Source organism: Ptychodera flava, chromosome 3 (assembly GCF_041260155.1).
Source record: "Ptychodera flava strain L36383 chromosome 3, AS_Pfla_20210202, whole genome shotgun sequence".
Taxonomy (NCBI): domain Eukaryota; kingdom Metazoa; phylum Hemichordata; class Enteropneusta; family Ptychoderidae; genus Ptychodera; species Ptychodera flava.
In genome coordinates, this window is record NC_091930.1 from 35,191,218 (window position 1) to 35,215,299 (window position 24,082).

Sequence of the window (24,082 nt, forward strand, 5' to 3'; positions counted from 1 at the left end):
AATACACATATTTTAGACAAACACATTGTACAGACTTGATAACATTTAGCCCTGTTGATGTTCCTTATTCAAGGAACTTGTGTGTTTCAGATAGGAGATGTCCAGGATGAAAATAACAAGCATCCACCAGAAATAATTGACAGTTTGCTTTTAATTGTTTTTGCATTTACCAAACTTCTATATCACTATAATCACTAATATTGCCGCCATATTCAATAATTCATCAACTGGAGTTTTGACAGATGTTTGCGGACTCTCAAATTTCTACAATTTTTTATGAATCTACCACTTTTGGGGGCTCATTTTGTAGCTCTATCGCCTTATGTCCTCACCCGGACAAAGAGGACTGAATGAATGAATGAATGATTTTGAAGCTCTTGGAGGAAGAAAAACTTTCACCGACCTTTTTCCGAAAATCCAAAATTTAATTTCCTCCACTGAGTGAACAACAATGGATGACAGCCATTTTGGAATTTCAAATATTGCAAAATGTTGGAAATTTGTTTCACTATTTCCAAACTTTGCACAGTGACCACCGATTTTATTGTTGGTTTGGTATTATGTTTGAAAGTTTCATTTGGGAAAGTTTGAGCAAAAGTTTAAGTCTTTCACTTTCAAGGCCCCATACTACCTTAACGATATCTTGGAAAATCAATGGACCCTTATCAAATATTGTTGTCAACCAGGTGTTGAGCTATTCCCCTCTGTGTGATATGATCTCCCACAGTCACTCACTCACATATACTTTATCTCTTCTTCAGTGGATGATGATTGGAACGATGAAACATTTGAAAATATTTGTAATTTTTTCCCCATATGACTGAATACACAATGCCAGAAATGATAGGAACTTATTTTCTGACCGTTTCACTTTTTAAGTATCACAGACATGAATTTGCAATATCAGAACTATGTAATACACAATTTATGCAGAAATATGTTACAGCTAGATAAAATCACAAGATGCCTTGGTTTAGATACCTTGATGAAGGACTTGTTAACCATCAAAATTGAATGGTTCCATACTCTATAATCACTCCTCCCATGTGAACACTTACAGCTAAGTTATCATGCATATATACATATATATATTGAACTCATGACCCTATAACCTTACATCTAAAATGATAACCCTGCCTGACCGTGCTGCCACACATGACATGGATGCCTGGCGTTCATTCCAGTTTTACATATGAGTATCCTGTGTCTGAGCGTGATTGTGTTACGTCTTGGTAATCTAAACCTGAAAAATCCAATCATGAGGACACTTGTATGGAAAATAATCAGATCTAAGTCAGCTTTCCCCAGATACAATCCCTGAATGATTTCCTCAAGTTCTCACTCAGGTCTTCAATCAATTGTTGATTAAAGGCATGTTTGTAAGCACACACCGCTACGCAGGATATGGTGTTAAAAGAATTAATAAGCGACAGTGGACAAATACAAGCAGTGATAACCTAACTACGGAAAAATAACAGTGTCAAGCAAGACTACGAAAGTAAAATCTAGGCAAAAACATTTCAAAACTAAGCACAAATAACTCAAAGATTGGGTAAGGGGTCTCCGCCAGTCTGCTTCCTGGGCAAAGGTTTGGGTTGCAAAGTTGTGTTTGCAGACCTTTGGAAAGCCGAAAGTGAAAGTGGTTCCACCGGCCGGTGGAGATCACCTTCTTGAGTGGGGGTACATGCAATGGACGGCCATGGTGGGAAGCAGACTAGTGGAACCAAGGAGGAGATGGGGTTGGTGGCGGGATAGCTTGGCAGACAGCCTGATGGCCTAGAATGAATGAACTTGGACAGAAGCTTGCAGCAAGGATTAGGTCAAGTGCCGTGCGCAAGAAAGATGGTAGCTAGATAGCAGATTGCTAAGTGTCTACGTCAGCAGATGAGTAGATAGATAACCAGGATAAGATGTTCTAACGTCAGCAATGCAAAGTGACTTCAGGACATGTTGTTCTGCAGGCAGCCTAGCTCCGTGGACTTACAAACTGGATTTGTGTTAACACACAATTCCTTATTATGCTTGAGGTTTTTACAACATCTGTCATCATCAATTTCTGCAACCGCTATCTCAATGTGATTTGTCAAATAGTCATTTGCATCCATCTTTGTCACCACGGCAACAAGCATTATGTTTTGTCACCATGGCAATAAGGTACACTTATGATGCTTGGATTATCATGCCGGCCATGTCCCATATGCTATCCACATTACTGTGAAGATGAAGTCATTAATTTGATAATACATATCCTTTGTTAAATTGCTCATGAAAAAAATTAACTGCTAAGCATCTGCAAGGGATTAGGACTAAAGGAGAGCTAAGGAATTACTTTTATTACTGATGAGGAAAACCTGTCAATTATCTAGAGGCAAATCTGTAGTAGAATGTACCCTGGGCGATGAATGGTATTCTGACAATCAAAATCCAGGGTCTGTTGCACTCCTGGAAAGTCTGTGAAAGTCCTTGAATTTTATAGCCTCCTTGAAAGTCCTGGAAAAGTCCTGGAATATGAAATTGAGTCCTTGGAAGTTCTGGAAAATTGATCATCCACACACAAGTTTGAACAATTACAAGATTATCAGTCGTGATATCATGAAAATATGTATTAAAAAAGACATACAAATATGATGCATTGTACAAATCGTGTCTTGAAAATAGTATTTTGGTCAGACCCTAATGAGTCCTTAAAATTTCTAGAAAAGTCCTTGAATTTTAGATGACCTTGAGTGTGTGGACCCAGAAATCCCATGATTAATTGCTGACCAACAGATCAAGTCACACTGGACTCATTTAGAAACATGTGCAGGAAAATGAAAAATAAAAATTATCTCTCAGCAGAGTTGACATAGAGAATATTAGCCTTTTTGAATTAAAAATATCTTGGAGCACCAAAAATTTAAATGACAATCGTTTGTGGAGTGTACAATACTTTTATTGAATATCCCCTTCAGGCATGTAAGCTTTCAACCATTCCCTACAAAAATCAAGAATAAAAATCATAGGTCACAATGCAAATCTGGTGCAAGGGAAACACAATATTACCCCGAATTTTCTGATATATAGAATGGCCATCATTCCAATGCTAACTCTATGAGGAAAAAATGAAATTTTTGATTTTCACAACAAAAAGCCTTTTCAAACTTTATTTACTCCATGAGCTTCAAAATGTGCCCCACAACTGATAGACCAAAACAAGTACCCTAAAGGTTTGAGAGTCTGAATATCTGTCCCCGTCCCTAAAAAGTGATTGCATGTATAGTAAGTCAAAGCATAACATAATTATCCAAAAATATAAACAGCTGTGTGCATTCTTACATTTGTTTTTTCAGCTTGCTGCCCAAATCCTTGAGTCAAGGAATGTTGTCATTGGAATTGTAGACTTAGATGAAGACCGTGAAGCTTCAAAATTCATAGGTAATGAAGTTTTTCAAAATTTAGAAGTGTTCCTGTGTCTCCAATCTGCCATCAGTTTGTACCAAGGATTACACTCTCTCAAGATAGAGATGTACTACCAGTTATGGAAAGGGGTTTTCAGGCTCAACAATAGTGAAAAATATGCAGAGCAGAAATTGCTTGAAATTTTTAGCAGAGCCTTTGCAAAAATGATGTACGCAATTGCAATGGAAACTAAAAAAAACTGAGTTCTTGAAAAAAGGCTATGCCATGCTCCACATACTTAAAGTTTTTTTTAAATTTTCAGTGTGAAAAAATGTGCATGTAAGCATCCCTAACCCATCAGACTTGTGAAAATTTCTTTTATTTTATGGCCTGTCAGTTCTTTGAATTTATACATATGTGAATACTGCATCCACCAATGGTTAATTGTGCCATTAATTTCTGGAATAGGCCAACTCCATTCCATAGTGTCATTGCCTGTGCTTAGTTTATTTTGTTTGCCAAGCAATTGCTAGCCTAGATTCTATTCGTCCCCTTGCCTCCGTAACTCCGACCCACAAGCGGACGAATAGAATCTAGGCCAAGCAATTGCATAACTGCCAAGTAACTTCTCCTGCAGGTGCAACCAATGCAGGACAAATATATGTTTACAAGACAGGCAAAAAGATCGAATTCACAGGACACAGAGCAGCAGAAGTTCTCATTAGTTTCCTTCTCAAGGTGAGATTGTAATTTACATAAAAAATGAAAGGTTGAATTTATATCATTACATTAATTTGTCATTCATATTTTCAACGTAAAAGTACAAGCTTACAGATTCTCAAAGAACTTTAACATAATTTTATTATGCAAATGTGTATTCCTTTCTTCAACATGTGTAAGATCAACCCATGTATTGCATTTATGAGTTCTATTTATTAGTTTTGCTACAGGAAAATTTCAATGGTCTTCAAGATTTAGATCATGAAGAGATTGTAATGATTCTAAAATATTGTGAAAAATAACAAGTACTTTCAATATTATCACCAAACACATCAAAGTGCAAAGAGCCAATGACCGTTATGATAATTTAATCATGATGTTGCAATATTTATCTTCATTTTGCCAATTCATAACAGATTTGTAAAATGAAAATGAATATTGTAAAATTGAAAAAAATGTAGTGATAGTGTTATGAATGCAAACTGAGAGCTCAATTGTGCACATTATGTTACTTTAAGAAACTAATTCAAGTGTCTGTGGATGTGAATTGGTTAAATATTTTCCCAATTGAGACGTCTTGTTTGTTTTCAATGTCGTCTTCAAATGTGGCATTTCCATAAAACCAGCACTGCATGGTCACAGTAAGTTGCATTCACTTCCAAGCAGAATATTTTCACTTCTGTAAGCATAGGTAAATATAGTCAATTACTTGGTACACAGAAATATTATGGTAAATTCTCAATGCCCGAGGACAATGTCTTGTTCTGTTTTCTCTTTTCCAGCTGTTTGATGACCCTGTTATCACCATAGATGGAAAGTCAGACAAGAAAGCATTTGAAAAAGTGGACTTACCCAAAGTTCTGGGCTATTTTGAGAAAGACAGTAAAGGTGAGCAAGTTTCAATAGCAAAGAGCGCCCTCATACAAAGTTAGAAAAGAGCCTTTGTTTTTATAATGGCACATGCTATGGCTTTAAGGCATTGAGATTGCATTTGATGTTATAAAGTCAGCAAACCAAAATTTTGGTTACGAAGTCATAAGACTCCATCCATCAAAGTAATCCAAAGATACTGTAGGCCAGAGAAAAAAATATTGTTCCTCAGATAATTTTGGCGAAGCTCCAGAGGCTGCTTGCAAATTTTTTTATTTGTTTCACTAACCAGCAACCAGATACTGATGACTTTGAGTTTAGATTTTACAAACTGTCAACAAAAAAAAGCAAAACTGTAAAAATGTTCACAACAAAAATGTCCTAAAAGCACTAAAATAATTGAAATGCAGAACTCTATATTTTGTACAATTTCCAAAACAATTCCAAACTCGTTTTAGTATCCTGAGAAGCGGTGATTCCAAGGAACTATTTATTTAGTCTTCCTTAGATCAACTGCATTTATCACAAACATTAAGTTTGTTTTAGCTGCTACTTTGTAAACCTTCCAATCCTTCATCTTTCTATTGATTCAATCCTGAAAATGCTACTTTCAAAGCACTTATGAATCCAAGTACTACTCATTTTGCATTCAGAGTACCAAACATGGTGCGTTATGCTCATCAGTTTCATTGGTTGATGGCTAATGAAAATGTCTTGATCTCATTAGCTTTGTTTGATTTCAAATTTTAACTTATATGATGGTAGAATTCACCTTAGATAGAGATATTTCAACTCAGAAATTTTTACGATACTTTTCTGGTCTACACCATGTGGCGGCTTATTTAAAAGCTCTTGGGATAAGAAAAATGTTCACCGTCATAACTTTTTGAAAATCAACAACTTAATTTTTCCCCATGGAGTTGACACAGGGATGGTGCCATGTTGACTTTCATATATTGGTTAATGCTGAGTAATTTGCTTCTCTAGTTCTAAACTTTGTGTGGTGACCCCTGATCTTTATTCTTGATTTGGTAAGAGGATGGTTGAAACAAGTTGTATTTGGGAATTTTTGAGCAAAAGTATAAATCTTTCAATTTCAAGGGTGTGAGCTAACTTAAGGTTGTATGCCTCGAAAGTGAAAGACTATAAACTTTTGCTTAAATTTCCTCCAGAAATATTTCAACCATTCTCTTTCAAAATCAAGAAAAAAAATTGGGGGTCACCATGCAAATTTTGGTACTAGCGATACAAATTGCCCAAGATTTATCGATAGTTGAAATTCAAATGGCCGCCATCCCTGTGTTAACTCTATGGAGAAAAATATAAATTTTCAATTTTCGAAACTAAGACGGTGAAAAGTTTTCTAACACCAAGAGCTTTAAAATGAACCCCAACAAGTGGTAGATCAGAAAAGAATTGTAAAAGTTTGAGAGTCTGAATATATGTCCCCGAGGTGCGTTCTATCTTAACCACTGCCCTTAGAAGTCCTCCATGTTTTGACATTGCCTGTACATGACTGACCTTACAGAATACAAAGAATTTGAAGATGCTGCACAGACGTTTCAACCTGTGATACCTTTCTATGCTGTTTTTGATAAAAAGGTAAGTACTCGGAGATTATAAAATCAAGGTAGAATATGTGCCTCAGGGAGACAGATTGTTGAACCCAAAAATTGTATATTATTTCCTGGTATGACCCAGTGTGTGAATTCATTTTGAAACCTGTAAAGACTCGGGAAATTAACTTTTCACCATCATGTTTTTGTGAAAATATATTTTGTTTGTTACCTGAAGTGAAATGTAGTCAATTTATCATTGTAGTTCCTCTTGAAAAATGGATTTAAGACAAAGAGATAGGACATCCAGTGTAATGCCTACCAGTATAAGCAAAACAAAATTAAATTTAGCTGAAATTTAGCTCATACCCCAGACAGAATTTTTTAGATTTGAACTGAAAAAAACAGTGAATTGGTTGTCTCTCACCATATGTACACTTGTTTTCTCAAAGAGTGATTTGTTATATCCACAGCTTGCAAAGTCTTTTCACCTAAAGAAACTGAATTCACTTCAATTCATCAGACCCTATGACAAAGCCTTGGAAATTCCACAAGTGGTAAGTTGTCCTAGTCAGTTTCAATTTCGTAAACACATACAGTTAAAAGTTTAAATGCTATTTACACAGATTATTGGGAAGGAACAAGGTTAAGGTTGCAGTAGATGTCACATAGAGCGCCCTCATAGTTCTTAAAGGGACAGTATTAGTAAGGTTTTGTTAGTTTTTCGCCATTTTTATCTTGTATTTGAATAATTTCTTGCAAATTCTTTTTCTATCCCCATGCTGTCAATGCATTGTCAATGTGTTTGCATATGAATTCTCGACTGGACTAGAATTCACTTGTCAACAATAATAATGCAGTTGTTATGTACACAGGCTGACTTGACACACTCAACCCAGTGTATCTCAACATGCTTTGGAGAGTAGAACAAGGCAGTGTAGTTACAACACTCAAAACAAAAATAGTGAAAAACAATCATCAAACTTTACAGTGACTGTGCCTTGAACTCCAACTCTCAACTCTAAGCCTATCAGAAATAGTATACAATGTTTATGATGATTTGCATAATTTTTGTGTGTAAGTCCAGTTAAGTCCTGGCACCATCAAAGACTGGTGTTGTTTCATATAACATGTCATCAACACTTTAAAATGATTTTAGATCTCATGGTCTTATTGAAATAATGGCTTTCCATTGTTTATATTCTGAAGCCACATTGGGAATTTATAAATTAGTTAAAAAAGTTAAATTTATTGTTTTGCATGAATTCTGATATAAAACTGTGATTGAGAATGTTCAGTTTTGTCCATGTAGGACCATTTTATGTATGGGTAAATCATAAACATGCAGGGATTAGCCTTCCTATGGTGATTTGTAAATCTGTATATACACAAATTTTAACTGCCTAGATGTAAACACACTGTATTATCTTTTCCCATGTGAACAGCCTGCATCTGCCAAGGTGATAGAGAAGTTCATACAAAGACACAGAAAGGGAGGGTTGCGAAAGCTGAGGCTTGAAGATCTTCATGATACATGGGTAAGTCAAACTAACCAGGTGAATCAGTAGAAAAGCAATGAATTGAGTTGTTTTCATTAGGATCCTTGGACCGAACCAACCATTGTGTTCTACAAAGGGTGATGTGTGCTTATTCATACAAGCCATCCACAGTCCACATAACTGTCTCTAACATAGGGGTAAAGAGGGTGTGAAAACTTTCTATTTTAATATACTGAAGGTACAGTACGTACTATACCCTGATCAATTTCATTCATAATCACAACACTATGGCAGATTTAAGGCCAGAAGAATAAAAAGTTTGTTTCTCATCCAAGACATATTTCAAAATGATGCTGTGACATGGTTTTTTTTCTCTCAAATTTTTTTTATTCTTCAATCAACAGGAATGCCCAAAAAACAATTATAACAACATACAAATGCACATACAGATCAATGCACAGCAGTGTTGCTTTAGTATTTTTGTATAGCAACAGTTCTGCGATTTGACTTCTTGAGTTTTGACAGCTTAATATAGCAGTGACATATGTGTACAGTTCTGAATGTAATGTTAGTGTTAATTATTTGTTTACAGTTCTGTTTTATACAGCACTGTGCTATGCACTATTGTTGCATATTTTGCATTTATGTTTTTGCATTTTATTTCCTCATGAGCAACAAAAAAAGGTTGATGCGGCGAGTCTGAATTGACGCCCACGATGATGAGAAACAGACTTTTTATTTTTCTTGGCCTAAGGATCATTTTCTTGAATCGATTATCATTTACACATCAACACAAACAGCTTGCAGCCACTCAGGTTTTCCATTATTACATATATCATCAGCCATTCATTTTGAGAGCATGCATGCATGCATTATGCTTGAGACAGTCATGAAAGGTTATCATGGAGAAAGTTTACATCGTTCCATGTGTATCAGTGTGTGGAAACAACAGCACTTGAAGGCGATGATGCACAGTTCTGCAATATCAAGCAATGCAATGAAACATGTATGGACAAAATGAAGTATGAAGAAGGGAACTATTATACACTCCAGTGAGCACAAACATTACTAAAAATATGATCACACAAGCTGCATGGCTGTTGTTGCTGTTATTGTTGTTTTCATTTTCATTGATGTAATTGAGTTTTTTAATATTCAGCATTGCAGTTCATAAACATTTCACCAAGAGAGTAACTCATTTTGCCCCCTACAAATCACGCTCAATCATTCATCACTTGTGAAGTGGCTCACATCCTGCATGATGCATGGCAACACAGTGTGCAAGACGCCTCTCACTGTCATTGCATGCACACCTTTATCAAGTGGTACCCATACTTTATTCTTTGGTAAGTTATTGTGCTTTTTGACGTTTATTTTTGCAGTCTGTTGACAATCGGTATTTCGGAAATGACTCAATCTCTAAACTGGAGTGTTGAATTTCCATTAGCAAGATGCAGTCACTTCCCATGTTATAGATGTTAATTTTAACATCATTGTTTTAACATTGTTGATGTAATCCGTACTGTACTTTGAAACAGAGGATAAAGTTTTGGCCAACACTCTCAAAGTGCACTTTCTTGTCAACCTAAATTCTGTCTGAATAATTTCAACACGTGGTAACTAATGAATGTATTGAAATCAAAATTGTAAGGAACAGCTGCTTGAAAGAATAAAATGCATTATTGAAATGTAGAAATTTGTCAGAAATTGAGTTTTTGTATCACCAAATATTACCATAACTAAAATTCATATAGTCACCTGGCTTGGTACTGAGAGCAGAAAAACTAATGTTGTGATATTTTTAAAAATTACTTTTGAATCTCCTTACATGTTTAATAATATCATATGTTTTGTAAAACATGTTGATTAACAGAAATTATATCAAGATCATGTATGGTGACATGATTATTTTATGGCATGTTGAATTCCGCTGTTGTAAGTCTATAATATGTGCATCATGTGCAAAGTTCAAGAAAACATTACAAAACATAAATATCTGCTTCCATGCATGTCTGATTGAATAGTCAGTTTGATATTATTCATTCACTTTTCCACAGTGATAGATTGAGGCATGTATAATTCAAACTCCAGAAGATTGGTGTCTGAATGTATAAATCACATAGTCAAGCAGTTTGCTCTTTACTTACTTTGCTGATTTCAGGAACATGATCCAAACACACACCTCATTGTGGCATTTGCAAAACCGCAAACTTCAAGGGGAGCTGAGTTCTTCTCTGTTCTCAAGAAACTGGCAAGACATTACAGTGACTCTAAGAAATTCAGTTTCATCTGGATTGATCCTGATCCATTTGCGATGGTAAGATACAACTGTTGACTCTTCAGCTAAATTTAAGAGCCAACCAATGAGGACAGACTCTTCAGCTGGGGCAGTCCTTGTTAAGATAAGTGGTAGGGGTTTTTGGCTGCACATTAAAAACCCATGGCCCATTTAGGGCCTAAAATCTTGTTATTTTAGGACCCTATTTTAGACTTATATGACCTTTGACCCAGGTCAAAAGTCATAGTGCCGAGATTTCCAAAAAGTTATGGGGTGAAAACCAAGCATTTGCATGACTGGGTAATAATGACCAATCAGTGACACTGTTTTAAAACCAAGTCGATATTTACTGTGGCTAAAGCTAGGGGTTCTGTTTCATAGTTCCTCTACCACAGAAAAAGATATCAGTGCTTCTTGAGTGCAGCTCAGAGCCAGTCATGGTGCTAGCAAGATTTGAACGGAAATATTTTATGAATTGGCACTCAAAAATCAACCCCACTTTAGACCCTGGTTTACAGTGAAATTAATACCTCCATTTTACACCAATTTCCAATTTGCTGAAATACCCACCCTATTGGCCAACACGTATACATATTGGCAAGTAATAAAAGTGCCTCCTCCATCTCCAGGCCCTTCAGACATATTGTTTGGCCGAAATTCATACTTTTGAAAAAATGTAATTTTTATTGGCTCTCCAATTTTGCTTTCTGACATGTTTGTAATCATTGTTGTTTTTTTCAGATGCATGACTACTGGGAAAAATTGTATGGGATCGATGTTGACCAACCAAACATTGGACATGTCAAAATCAAAGAGGTGAGAAAACTCTATTTTGACAATCAGTTTTGTACATTGCATAACAATGCTCTGTGGTAGTCAATGAATACATTGGACAATTAAGGTAGTATGTTCCTTGAAAGTGAAAGATTTAAACTTTTTGCTCAAACTTTCCAAAATGAAACTTTTAACTGTACTCTTACCAAATCAAGAATAAAAGTCAGGGTTGCTGTGCAAAGTTTGGGACCAGAGAAACAAATTCCTGTTACGTGACATTTACTGATATTTGAAATTCAAAATGGCTGCCATCCCTGTATTAACGCTATAGAGAATAATACAATTTTCGATTTTCAAAAAACTCATCTTGAGAAAATTCATGAAACAGATTCTCTGTCATTCTATTTTAAAAACAGAATGAAAGCTCTTGGTATCCCATGCCTTCTGATGCCGTTCCTCTGGGAAAAGAATTACAGAAATGGCTTGAAAAGGTAATATCTCATTCAATCTTCATTGATACGGATGGTGATGGCATCCCTGATCACTTGGACGATGATATAGATGGTGATGGCATTCCTAATGAAATGGATAATGATAATGATGGAGATGGTATTTCAGACTACTTGCAAGGTGATTTTGAAACAGACGATGATGACTATGATGGTATCCCTGACCATATGGAAATAGACAGTGATGGAGATGGCATGCCTGACTACCTTGAAGATGCTGATGGTGATGGCATTCCAAATTACATGGAAATTGATACAGACGGAGATGGCATTCCAGATTATTTAGACGATGACATTGATGGAGATGGGATTCCGAATGATGAGGATGATGATATTGATGGTGATGGAATTCCTAATGATGAGGATGATGATGCTGATGGTGATGGAATTCCTGACCACTTAGAAAAAGACACAGATGGTGATGGTATTCCAGACTACCTAGATGATGATATTGATGGAGATGGGATACCAAATGATCAAGATGATGACATTGATGGTGATGGAATTCCAAATGATGAAGACAATGATGATGATGGTGATGGAATTCCTGACTACTTAGAGAAAGACACAGATGGGGATGGTATTCCAGACTACCTAGATGATGACATTGATGGAGATGGGATACCAAATGATCAAGATGATGATGATGATGGAGATGGAATTCCTGACAGCATGGAAAAGACACAGATGGTGATGGTATTCCAGATTACCTGGACGATGATGTAGATGGAGACGGGATACAAATGATGAGGATGATGACGTTGATGGAGATGGTATCCCAAATGAGAAAGATGAAGACGATGATGGTGATGGAATACCAGATTACTTGGATATAGACACCGATGGTGATGGTATTCCTGATTATTTAGATGATGATATTGATGGTGATGGGATTCCAAATGAGGAAGATGAAGATGATGATGGAGATGGAATTCCTGATGGCATGGAGAAAGACACAGATGGAGATGGTATTCCTGATTATCTAGATGATGATATTGATGGAGATGGGATACCAAATGATGAAGACAATGATGATGATGGTGATGGAATTCCTGACTACTTAGAGAAAGACACAGATGGGGATGGTATTCCAGACTACCTAGATGATGACATTGATGGAGATGGGATACCAAATGATCAAGATGATGATGATGATGGAGATGGAATTCCAGACAATTTGGAAAAAGACACGGATGGGGATGGTATTCCAGATTACTTGGAAAAAGATACCGACGGTGATGGTATTCCAGATTACTTGGACGATGACATTGATGGAGATGGTATACCAAATGATCGAGATGATGACATTGATGGTGATGGAATTCCAAATGAGAAAGATGAGGATGATGATGGTGACGGTATTCCTGATTACCTGGATATAGACACAGATGGTGATGGTATTCCAGATTACCTGGATGATGACATTGATGGAGATGGGATTCCAAATGAGGAAGATGATGACATTGATGGTGATGGAATTCCAAATGAGAAAGATGAGGATGATGATGGTGACGGTATTCCTGATTACCTGGATATAGACACAGATGGTGATGGTATTCCAGATTACCTTGATGATGACATAGATGGAGATGGAATTCCAAATGATCAAGATGATGATGATGATGGAGATGGTATTCCTGATGGAATGGAAAAAGACACAGATGGTGATGGAATTCCAGACTACTTAGAAAAAGACACAGATGGAGATGGTATTCCAGATTACTTGGATGATGACATTGATGGAGATGGGATTCCAAATGAGGAAGATGATGACATTGATGGAGATGGAATCCCTAATGAGAAAGATGAAGATGATGATGGTGATGGTATCCCTGATTACCTAGATATAGACACAGATGGTGATGGTATTCCAGATTACCTGGACGATGATATTGATGGAGATGGGATACCAAATGATCAAGATGATGATGATGATGGAGATGGAATTCCTGATGCATGGAGAAAGACACAGATGGGGATGGTATTCCTGATTATCTAGATGATGATATTGATGGAGATGGGATACCAAATGATCAAGATGATGACATTGATGGTGATGGAATCCCAAATGATGAAGACAATGATGATGATGGAGATGGAATTCCTGACTACTTAGAGAAAGACACAGATGGAGATGGTATTCCAGACTACTTAGATGATGATATTGATGGAGATGGGATACCAAATGATCAAGATGATGACATTGATGGTGATGGAATCCCAAATGATGAAGACAATGATGATGATGGTGATGGTATTCCTGATTACCTGGAGAAAGACACAGATGGTGACGGTATTCCAGATTACCTAGATGATGATATTGATGGAGATGGGATACCTAATGATCAAGATGATGATGATGATGGAGATGGAATTGCTGACTACTTAGAGAAAGATACAGATGGAGATGGTATTCCAGATTACCTTGATGATGACATTGATGGAGATGGTGTACCTAATGATGAAGATGATGACATCGATGGAGATGGAATCCCTAATGAGAAAGATCAAGATGATGATGGTGATGGTATTCCTGATTACCTGGATATAGACACAGATGGAGATGGTATTCCAGATTACTTGGATGATGACATTGATGGAGATGGGATTCCAAATGAGGAAGATGATGACATTGATGGAGATGGAATCCCCAATGAGAAAGATGAAGATGATGATGGTGATGGTATTCCTGATTACCTGGATATAGACACCGATGGTGATGGTATCCCAGATTACCTAGATGATGATATTGATGGAGATGGGATTCCAAATGATGAAGAAGACAATGATGATGATGGAGATGGAATTCCTGACTACCTGATGAAAGACACAGATGGGGATGGTATTCCGGATTACCTAGATGATGACATTGATGGAGATGGTATACCAAATGATGAAGATGATGACATCGATGGAGATGGAATCCCTAATGAGAAAGATCAAGATGATGATGGTGATGGAATTCCTGATTACCTGGATATAGACACAGATGGTGATGGTATTCCTGATTATTTAGATGATGACATTGATGGGGATGGGATTCCAAATGAGGAAGATGAAGATGATGATGGAGATGGAATTCCTGATGGCATGGAGAAAGACACAGATGGGGATGGTATTCCTGATTATCTAGATGATGATATTGATGGAGATGGGATACCAAATGATGAAGACGATGACATTGATGGTGATGGAATCCCAAATGATGAAGACAATGATGATGATGGAGATGGAATTCCTGACTACTTGGAGAAGGACACAGATGGGGATGGTATTCCAGACTACTTGGATGATGACATTGATGGAGACGGGATTCCAAATGATGAGGAGGATGACTTTGTCGGTGATGAGAGAGACAGCCATGATGAACTATAAAAACATGTTGCCATGTCTGTGCTTCATAGAATATTCCATCACCTCAGTGTAAGCTACATTAAGGGGAAACAATCTGAAAAAGGGTGCTGTTAACAAACACCACATTGGTGGTGATGTTTTGTTGCTGTGTTCAGCAATTGAAGTTGTTTACAGACAAGCAGACTTTCATAGTGGCAGATGTTCACTGCTGGAAAATGATTCAATCAAACATATCGAGCTAAATTGTTGTTGATTAACAAAGTTAAGAATCCAACAACAGTTGTTTGGCAGAAGGAATAAGCTTCTTTGATAAACTTAATTTAAATTAAATCAAAATTGATTTGGAGAACTCTAGGTGAAAACAATCACCACCTTCACTGAATGCTATTTTCACATGTAAAATACAGCAATAATTTCACTGTATAAAAATTGAATATACTAACAGCCAATATTTCATAGGCCCCAGATAACTATTGCTAAATTTAAATTTAAATGAAAATTGAAAATATTCTTGTCCTTATAACTCAATGGTTTAATACATACACCAATTATCATTTATTCAGGAAAGTTCTGCTCTCAGAAGGCCTCTGCTGTTTAGGTTCTAAAAAGGGGACTTTTTTCAACATTCTCAGATTTTTGACTTATCAATATTCAGTTCATTTCTTTATACTTAAACACTGCACTGGCATACATGGATTGATTTCACTTTTTAAGCAAGGTGATTTAATAAAGTAGAATTTTATTGCAATAGGTTGAATTTCCACAACCACTAACTTTAATTCTAGACATTGAATTGTCATTAAATTCAGTAGAACGTGTTTTACAGTTCAATTACTTTCTAGTGTGTGCTTACCACGGTGTTTAAAGATGTGGCTTTGCATTTTTCATGTAAGCTTAAGTAGTCACCATGCCTATAGCTTGTGAATTGAGTAGGACAACTAAACTCTGTCCTTTCGCTGTTGCAGGCTGTCAGTGGTTTTCCCTAGTTTGGCAAAATCTTACCTAGAAAGCAAAAGAGTCTGTGCATTTGTAGATTTACAGAAAACGTTCAGCTTGTGTGTTGCTATATGTTTTAGAACTTGCTGTCCAGTAACAGGGCAGGGAGATTCATGCTGGTAAAATGAGGAACATGATATACTGTGTTCTGTGAACTTGTGAACTCTTAATATAGTAGGGGAAGCTTGAAAATTATCTTGTCACTCAAAATACTGGGGTCAATCATCAATAAAACTGGATAATGTAATGGAGAAGTGTGATGAAAGTGAAAAAGTCATATCAGGGAAACCTACTTATGAAACAGGGACAGTGCCCACCTCATCGTCAAAATCATAACTCTGTCATTTGAGGATAGTTTCCTCTTTGAAGCAGTTTTGTTTAGGAGTCAGACAAGAGCTATGTGACAAAACTTATAACTAACTTGACTTGACCGTTATTTTACAAGATCTACATTGGCTACACCAATTAGTATTGTTATATTACTATTGTAATTATTTATTGCCAACATTTTAACAATCAAATCTTCAGGGTTCAAAATTTGATCATCATCTGGGTTTAGCCTTCAATAAGGGTTAGGTATCTGAATATGCCAGTAGAAACCATGAGTTTTCTAGAGACTTTAAAACCAGTTGCAGATGACACTACTATCTTTGCTATTAGTTTGGGTAGCAATGCCAAATTTTATAACCAGCAACATTCTCTTTAGGTGCATCACGGCCAAAATGACACACACAACATGACTATAAAGTGAAAGATGGCAATAGATTGTGAGTAGGGTTTGTTACAATGCTTATACAGTATGTACACATTTAGGGCATTTAACTTTGCTTTGAAAGGTGCTTTGAAAATTGAAATTGATGACTTTAAGGATCTTCAAGGTCATTACCATAGGTTTAAATCAGGGTAGATACTAGGTCTTATTAACCATTTTTTCCTCATTTCTAGGTTGTAGACCCATCGGGAAATTATTTCTTACTAAGGCTCCATTTTTTGAAGTCATGTGTCAATGCAGGATATGTAACTTTGAAGAAGATCCCTGTTGTAATTTTTATCAGTGATAATGGAATTAAGAGGAATCAGAAAAACATTATTCATTTAGAAAGTTTGAATGAGAAAAACTACCATTTATATGCTGAGGCATGTGAAGGTTACAATTCTATTCAATCGAAAATTTACTGAATTGTCTAACCTGGGTTGATAGCTCTGCTTGTGGACAGAATTGTCCTCGAGGCAGTCTTTTGCCCAGTTAAGCGGTGTGTATTCATTGCTTTGATAACGTTTATTGTGCGATGTATGAATGCGAGTATGTGAGTGCGCGTGCTTCATGAGCTCTACAGCCTGTGGAGGGGTCGCAGTCAGCAATTGTAACAACTTAGCTTTGTTATTGAACCACTCGCTTTAAAGGTATACTGTCACCTGTTCCAATTTTGCCACAGTTACCATGGAAAGAGAAAATCTAACCAATCACAGATTTTAAGCGGGTGGCCGCTTTTTTTAAAACAGCGCCCTCACATGGGCATTTAGAATACCAAGGAACGCCCCTTTGACCATGTATTGGCATATTTAGATTAAAGGTGACTGTATACATTTAAAGGATGGGATTTGGCCGATCGGTTTTGACTGTGATGTCTTCGCTAGGTGACTGGGTGCCATACGTTGTGAGTTCGAATCCGATCGAAAATTTACTGAATTTTCCCATTCATTGCTTTGTATTGAAATTATACACGGAAAATAAAAACTTTAGCTGACATTGTCCATTTAAACCGTTCGACAGGTTTCTTTTCAGAAAACATACCGTTTTGCTCCTCATGCTTTTAAATAACTGTCAGCCATCATAGCTGCACATGTATTTCAATATTTGCTTGAAGGAAGTAGCTATGAAATAGAAAGTGGGCTGTCTATAACAGGGGACGCAATTTGTCTTAACATTCACCCCTCTCATGCAAATTTTGTCCTACACGTCTTGGTCGTGTGGATTCACACAGCCCGTTGTTGAAATGCTACGGTCTGTGACCACGTTCCGAGGGATAAGACCGCAGTCAAACCATGGCTGATAACATAACATTAGCTGCCACTGCTCAAAGTACGAGTGAAACTGTCAGTAACCTTCAGTCATAAACATATCTACTTGCAACTTTGTCAGTTTTTTGTAGTGGACGATTCCTGTATACTTAAGCTGTCATGTTATGCATAATCGGAGGTTTCACCTTGCCAAATACGTTTACAATTTATAAAATGTTTCTATCATTTTTTAATTTTTCACAGCCAATTTTAAATGTGTAATTTGTTAAATGAAACAAATAAAATGTTGCTATTTTGCCGTATCTTTTGTGTGAGTTTCCTTTGCTAAGGGGGCCAATCAAGAACAACTACTTCTTTGCAAAAACCTGCAAGAATAATGTTGATACACTGATCATTTATTAGACCAACGTTGGTGAGATAACAATTTTTAAGTTGTCCAAGTGTAGATTCTGGACATATTTCTCTGCAAACTAAGAACATATTCAATATTATTATTTTGCTTTTAATTTTAACACAATCGGTGGTAATATAGTGCAAAATTTTATTGTTACTGATCTTATCTAAGTCCGTAACAAAGTCACCTGTAAGGAATATAGCAACGCTGGCTACCAACAATCATCATGGTTCGCAAGACAGTAAAGATATGCACGTTGACATAATTACGGAGTAAGATTAGAACGTTTGATACAGGAGAAATATCAGCTTGGAACTTCACCAAGGAGTTACAACGACATGATATATACTTTTTAAATTGTGTCCTTGGCAAGTATGCATTGTAAGGCGTGGGTGATATTCTTCAGTCAATTGAAATTTCTGTCAATCACAATGTTTCTTCGATCAATTTTTATTTCGAATTCATTTCTATTCTATGGTCCAATGAATTCATAATCAGATAACGTTGATGTCGCTACCTGATCCGCCATTCCTATGAGATGACTTATATCGATTGATGTAGATGCAGTCGTCTTGCATTGACCGACCGGATTCTCCACCAAACATGAGCAGTAATGTTAAACTTGTATGCAACAAACGTAACTGTTGGGAACAAAGCATTTTCCCGTCCGATATGGTCAATGAACGCTTTTGAACGATATTTACATGAAAATTTTGATGAATAGGTCAAGTTTTTATAATTGTAGTAAAAACATTGCCATTTCTTCTTCGTTTGTGACGTAACTGTAGATGACTATTCCTCTTTCTTACCATAGCTGCACCGTACTGCAGCGACACTGTAGAATTACACGACCAATAGGTCGTGGAACTATAAAGATAAGAACAATTCGATAGCCCAGTGCAAAACTGAGTCTTTGATATATTTTTGTTCGCGAACGTGAAATGCATCTGTTGTGAAAACTTTGAGTGAAAAAGTCATAATTGATATTGCGATAGGGACATCACCTGGGTTACGGCCCTTTTGCACTTCAAAGTCACTGCAATAAGGACATATCTGAATAGTTAGGTCTGTTTTTGCGCGGGTAAAATGTAAAAGCATCAAAATGTAAAAACATCTGATGATGATGCTATAAATTCAGGAATATTTCATCAAAAACAGAAAATTCAGGAATATTTCATCAAAAACAGAAAATTGACCTGTAATTAAACGACGTAACTCTTGACGAGACGTAACTTTTTTCATTTTACATAAACATGATTACATAATTATAACATTCATTTATAACATTTTATATATCTATGACATCACCCTTTATCTATTAAACCATTAACTCCAAACAAATGGATTTTATTGGAGTTAGAGGCTTTTAAATCTTTTATTCCTCTCTAACTCAGTTCGTTGAAAACTGAGTCACGTCCCTCTTGCACTGGCCATCGAATTTAGCGAGTGAGTTACGAAGGTACGACAAATTTCGAAACAAGCCATTCCTTTTTTGAAGTAGCAAGCATCCGACCGTGGAAAGCATCGGCCGATCGTTCAGTGTGGAAACTTTACTAATATGAACTGATTACCTCTCTCGCAAGTAAGGACCGATGGGGTATATATCATTTTGTAATTTGTTGACATGCAAAAAATCAATGACCCTGGCATATTCTTCATATTCTTTAAATTCTATGTATTAAACGAAATAGCCCTCTACAACAGCATGGAAACGGTCATATGTGACAGATACGACACGAAAATTGAACACTTTTCATTTCGCTATAAATATTTCGCCATTTTCGAGGCTGGCGACCTTAGTCTAAATAGTTTGCAACAATGTTTTTCTGATGATTCCACTGTCCATATGCGGCAAGGAGGCGGCAATATTTTAGACGGCTACCAGTTAATAATATCATTTCTCTTGCTTTAACTTGCACATACTGATCCAGTCTTTTCAGTGAACATTTTCAAGATCAGAGCTCGAGTGTCACATCATTTTCGTCATAGTACCCTTTATCATATACCTACATTCACGTGCCGTGTAAAGCTATGGGAGAAAGCGCCCTCAGATCCGTGCATTTTTTTACGTATCACGCCCCGGCCCGGTGCCCAAATATGGGCAATCGCGTGCATTTCTGAACTATCTCGATTCTGGTTACTACGCGCGTTGCTATCCGCAAACGTTCCATTCGTACACAAAGCCAGCGCGAGATTAGGAAAACGTCTGCTCGCTCAGATCGTAGTTGCGCGTGGCGACAGTGGAGCCGCGCAGGTGACATCGGCTTTTATTTCTAAATTCAAGTGAAATCCTGTGTATGCTAAGTGCGTGCCTGTTCAGTATAATTACAAGAAACTGACATTACGCTTTTGTCCTTCTTACGCCTCAATTTCAGCCTGGATCTCTGTTGAACACGTAATATACGGATGTTGCTTTGCGCGTTCTAGAATTCTGGAGGTAAACAAATGACGTCATTATGTATGTCAATACGCGACGGGAAGCGGCCATCCTATTTATGAAAACTGACACAAATGGTGATAAATATTTGATATCGCACGCATTTTTATCTCCTAAACAATATTGAATATTATGTAAACTCAACTACATATTTATCATTCCATAAGGTATATGATAAAACCTTTACGGCCCTGATACGGCTTTTGCGGCCCTTGGTCGTACGGCGTACGGGCGGCCCTCGCACGCTCGGGCCCTTCCGCCGTACGACTTCGGGCCGCAAAAGCCGTATCAGGGCCGTAAAGATTATTACCGAACATCCCCTTACACATTTCTGGCCCGACATTATACGATTAAGGCAGTATACGCCTAGAAAGTGAAAGACTTCAGCTTTTGCTCAAACTTTCCTCAAGGAATGTCTCAACCATTCTCTTTCAAATCAAGAATAAAAATCGACAGTCACCGTGCAAATTTTGGTACGAGAGAAACAAATTACCCAAGAATTACCAATATTGAAATTCACCAAGAGCTTTAAACTGAATCCCCATAAGTTGTAGATCAAAAAAGAATTGTAAAAGTTTGAGAGTCCAAATATCTGTCGCCGGGCGCATTTTAACAATCAATAATTTATCTGGTATATGCTCTGTATGCAGCTACACGGAGTAGGTCGCCCTCTACGTGATGGGTGAGAAAGTCTTGGCGTCCTTGGAAGCCAGAGATTCATATAGTCAAGAACTGAAGTCCGGTCTTGAAATGTTGAACATAGGTTACGCGAATGAGTGAATCTTAAAGCAAAACTAATTTTTGATTAAGCTTTTAATTACAGGATTCATTCTATCGGGTCGAAGACAATGGTAAAAATATATTCAGACAGCGTAATGTAGCTTAACATCATCGAACTTCAGCCAATCACCGATTTGTAATGGGATGGCCACTCAAACACAAATGCACCCCTAGTACCGTATGATGATACGTTCTAAGAGTAAAGAGGTCCGACTAGCCCTCTTTTACCATATATTATGAATACTGCAAAATTACCCTAACCGATTACGCACCTCGAAATTGAAAGAAAGCTTAAACTTTTGCTCAGACTTTCCGTAGGGAAACTTTAAACCATTTTCTTTCGAAATGAAGGATAAAAATCAGGGGTCATCACGGACAATTTGGTAGAAGAAAAAATTGCCCATTATTTACCGATTCTTGACACTCAAAAAGGCCGCCAACAACTGTTGTGTAGATCTTGGGGTGAACGCGATGGCCCCGCTTGGCCAGCCCAGCACTGCTGCGTGCGCCCGAGACAAGCCAAGCGTGTACGGCCAGTCTACTGCGGAACTAGGTAACAAGGGATCGTGTCAAACTGAAGTGTTTGGTTTCCATACAAAGCAAGAGCCTGGTGCGATGACTTTCCATTGAATCAACGTACAGAAATCGACTTTCGTCAATGTTGTTGATGTAAGGGTCTATATTTACAGACTTTGTGATCAAATTGCCAAACGTTTCACCTGAAGCTGAATAAAGCAAAGTAGCGAACTGTTTGAAAATGAAGGACGTTTTTGCCGAGTTTTCTATCTTTTGTGCCGGGTTACATTACAATTACAAGTAATGTTACGGAAATTCGTCGCAAAGAACGGAAATCGGAACGCTACACTGATTACGCGTCCCCATCCACCCCCTGCCTTCCATATTCAGCGGCGCCCCAGGCAAATGTACTGTGGGTGTGTCCGTTTGGCAGGGTACCTATGCATGGCTTGGTTGACGGTTTTAAATCTCCCCTTGTATCACGAGGTATCTCTCGGCAAATGAGTCGACATGTGCATGTACAGAGTAAAAATATGGTTATCAAAATTCATATTAAGGTAGAATGCGCCTCAGCGACAGATATTCGGACTCTCAAGTTTGTACTATTTTATTCTGATCTACCACTCGCGGGGGCTCGTTTAAAGGTCTCGGTGTAAGCACAGACAAATATAGAAACAGACTAGCAACGGCGGCATGCCTTTTGTTCCATGGGTGTCTTGGTAGACCGTATGGCCTTTTCATATTAAATGAGCTTCAAGGTGTTAAACTTTTTGGAGACTTTGTTTGTGGTTGATAATTGCACGAGATTATGCGAAAAATACGACGAGATGGCATCATGCTGCCAGTCGCGTAGCAACCATAGTTACTTTGTGAGCTCTCAGGGCAGAAACACTGCTTCACGCCAATCAAAACACAACACGCCAGCAGTTTCATAAACATGTCCTTCCTTGACGAACGTGTAAAAGACGGTATGACTGACCGTAAACCATTGAGTAAAACCTGACAGTATCGATAAAAGACTTTCAAATTTGGTTCAAACACACTTATTATATATTCATAAAAATATGAGAGGAATTTTTAAAATGGTAAAACTCACTTTCCTGAAGCTCAAAACACTCCCGTTTTCGCCAGCACGCCAATTCCGCTCAGCACCACACGACAACAACAACACAAACTTTGCCGAACATACTTTCGCTTAAAATGGCGAAAATCCGAAAATTACCGAAGGATGCATGGTCGGCACTCTTCGGAAAAGAGAGGCAAGAGAAACCTGAGGCGAGGCGAACATGGATGGGTTACGTAACCGCTTCACGCCTTGAACAATACCCGTTGCTAGTCTGTTCTATATTTGTCTGTGGTGTAAGACGAATGTTCACCGTCATACGTTTTTTCGAAAATCGAAAATTTCATTTGTCTCCATAGAGTTAACACAGGGATGGCGGCCATTTTGAATTTGAAATATCGGTTAATCACTGGTACTTTATGTCTCTAGTGCTCCTAATGACCCCCCGACTTTTATTCTTTATTCTGAAGAGAATGGTTGAAAGGTTTCTCGAGGAGAGTTTGAGTGAAAAATCGCTCTCTTTCGAGGCGCATACTACCCTAAAGTGCGCTCATAATAAACATATAAACAAGACAAAATATTCCAATGAAAGTAATACTTCACGAGGTTTAATACATTTATTATAAAAATTACACTTCACAAAAACAAATACTGACCCTGGGTTTGCCATTTGATGGGCATTTTATTTGAAATGAGGTTCTGCCTCGTTATATGCGTTAAATAGTTCAAGATGCAACAGTTTCATAATGCACGTGTACGGTGTTTTATCACACTGCATGGGATGTCTACCACAATATATCGGAGAGGCTTTATCGTTTCCCTGACCTACATCACAGGGTCGTAAAATATAACCTAGTGTGACCTGTATACAAAGCAAGATCCGAGGTCCATGAATAGTCCACATTGATTAAGGGTCATCAGCATAGAATTTTAATA

General features: G+C 37.4%; 1 pseudogene; it reads left to right on the forward strand.

Annotated features, from left to right (window-relative positions):
* Window positions 1-15,106, forward strand: part of LOC139129893 (putative surface protein SACOL0050) — a 40,154-nt pseudogene extending 25,048 nt beyond the window's left edge.
* The last annotated feature ends 8,976 nt before the right edge of the window (window positions 15,107-24,082 follow it).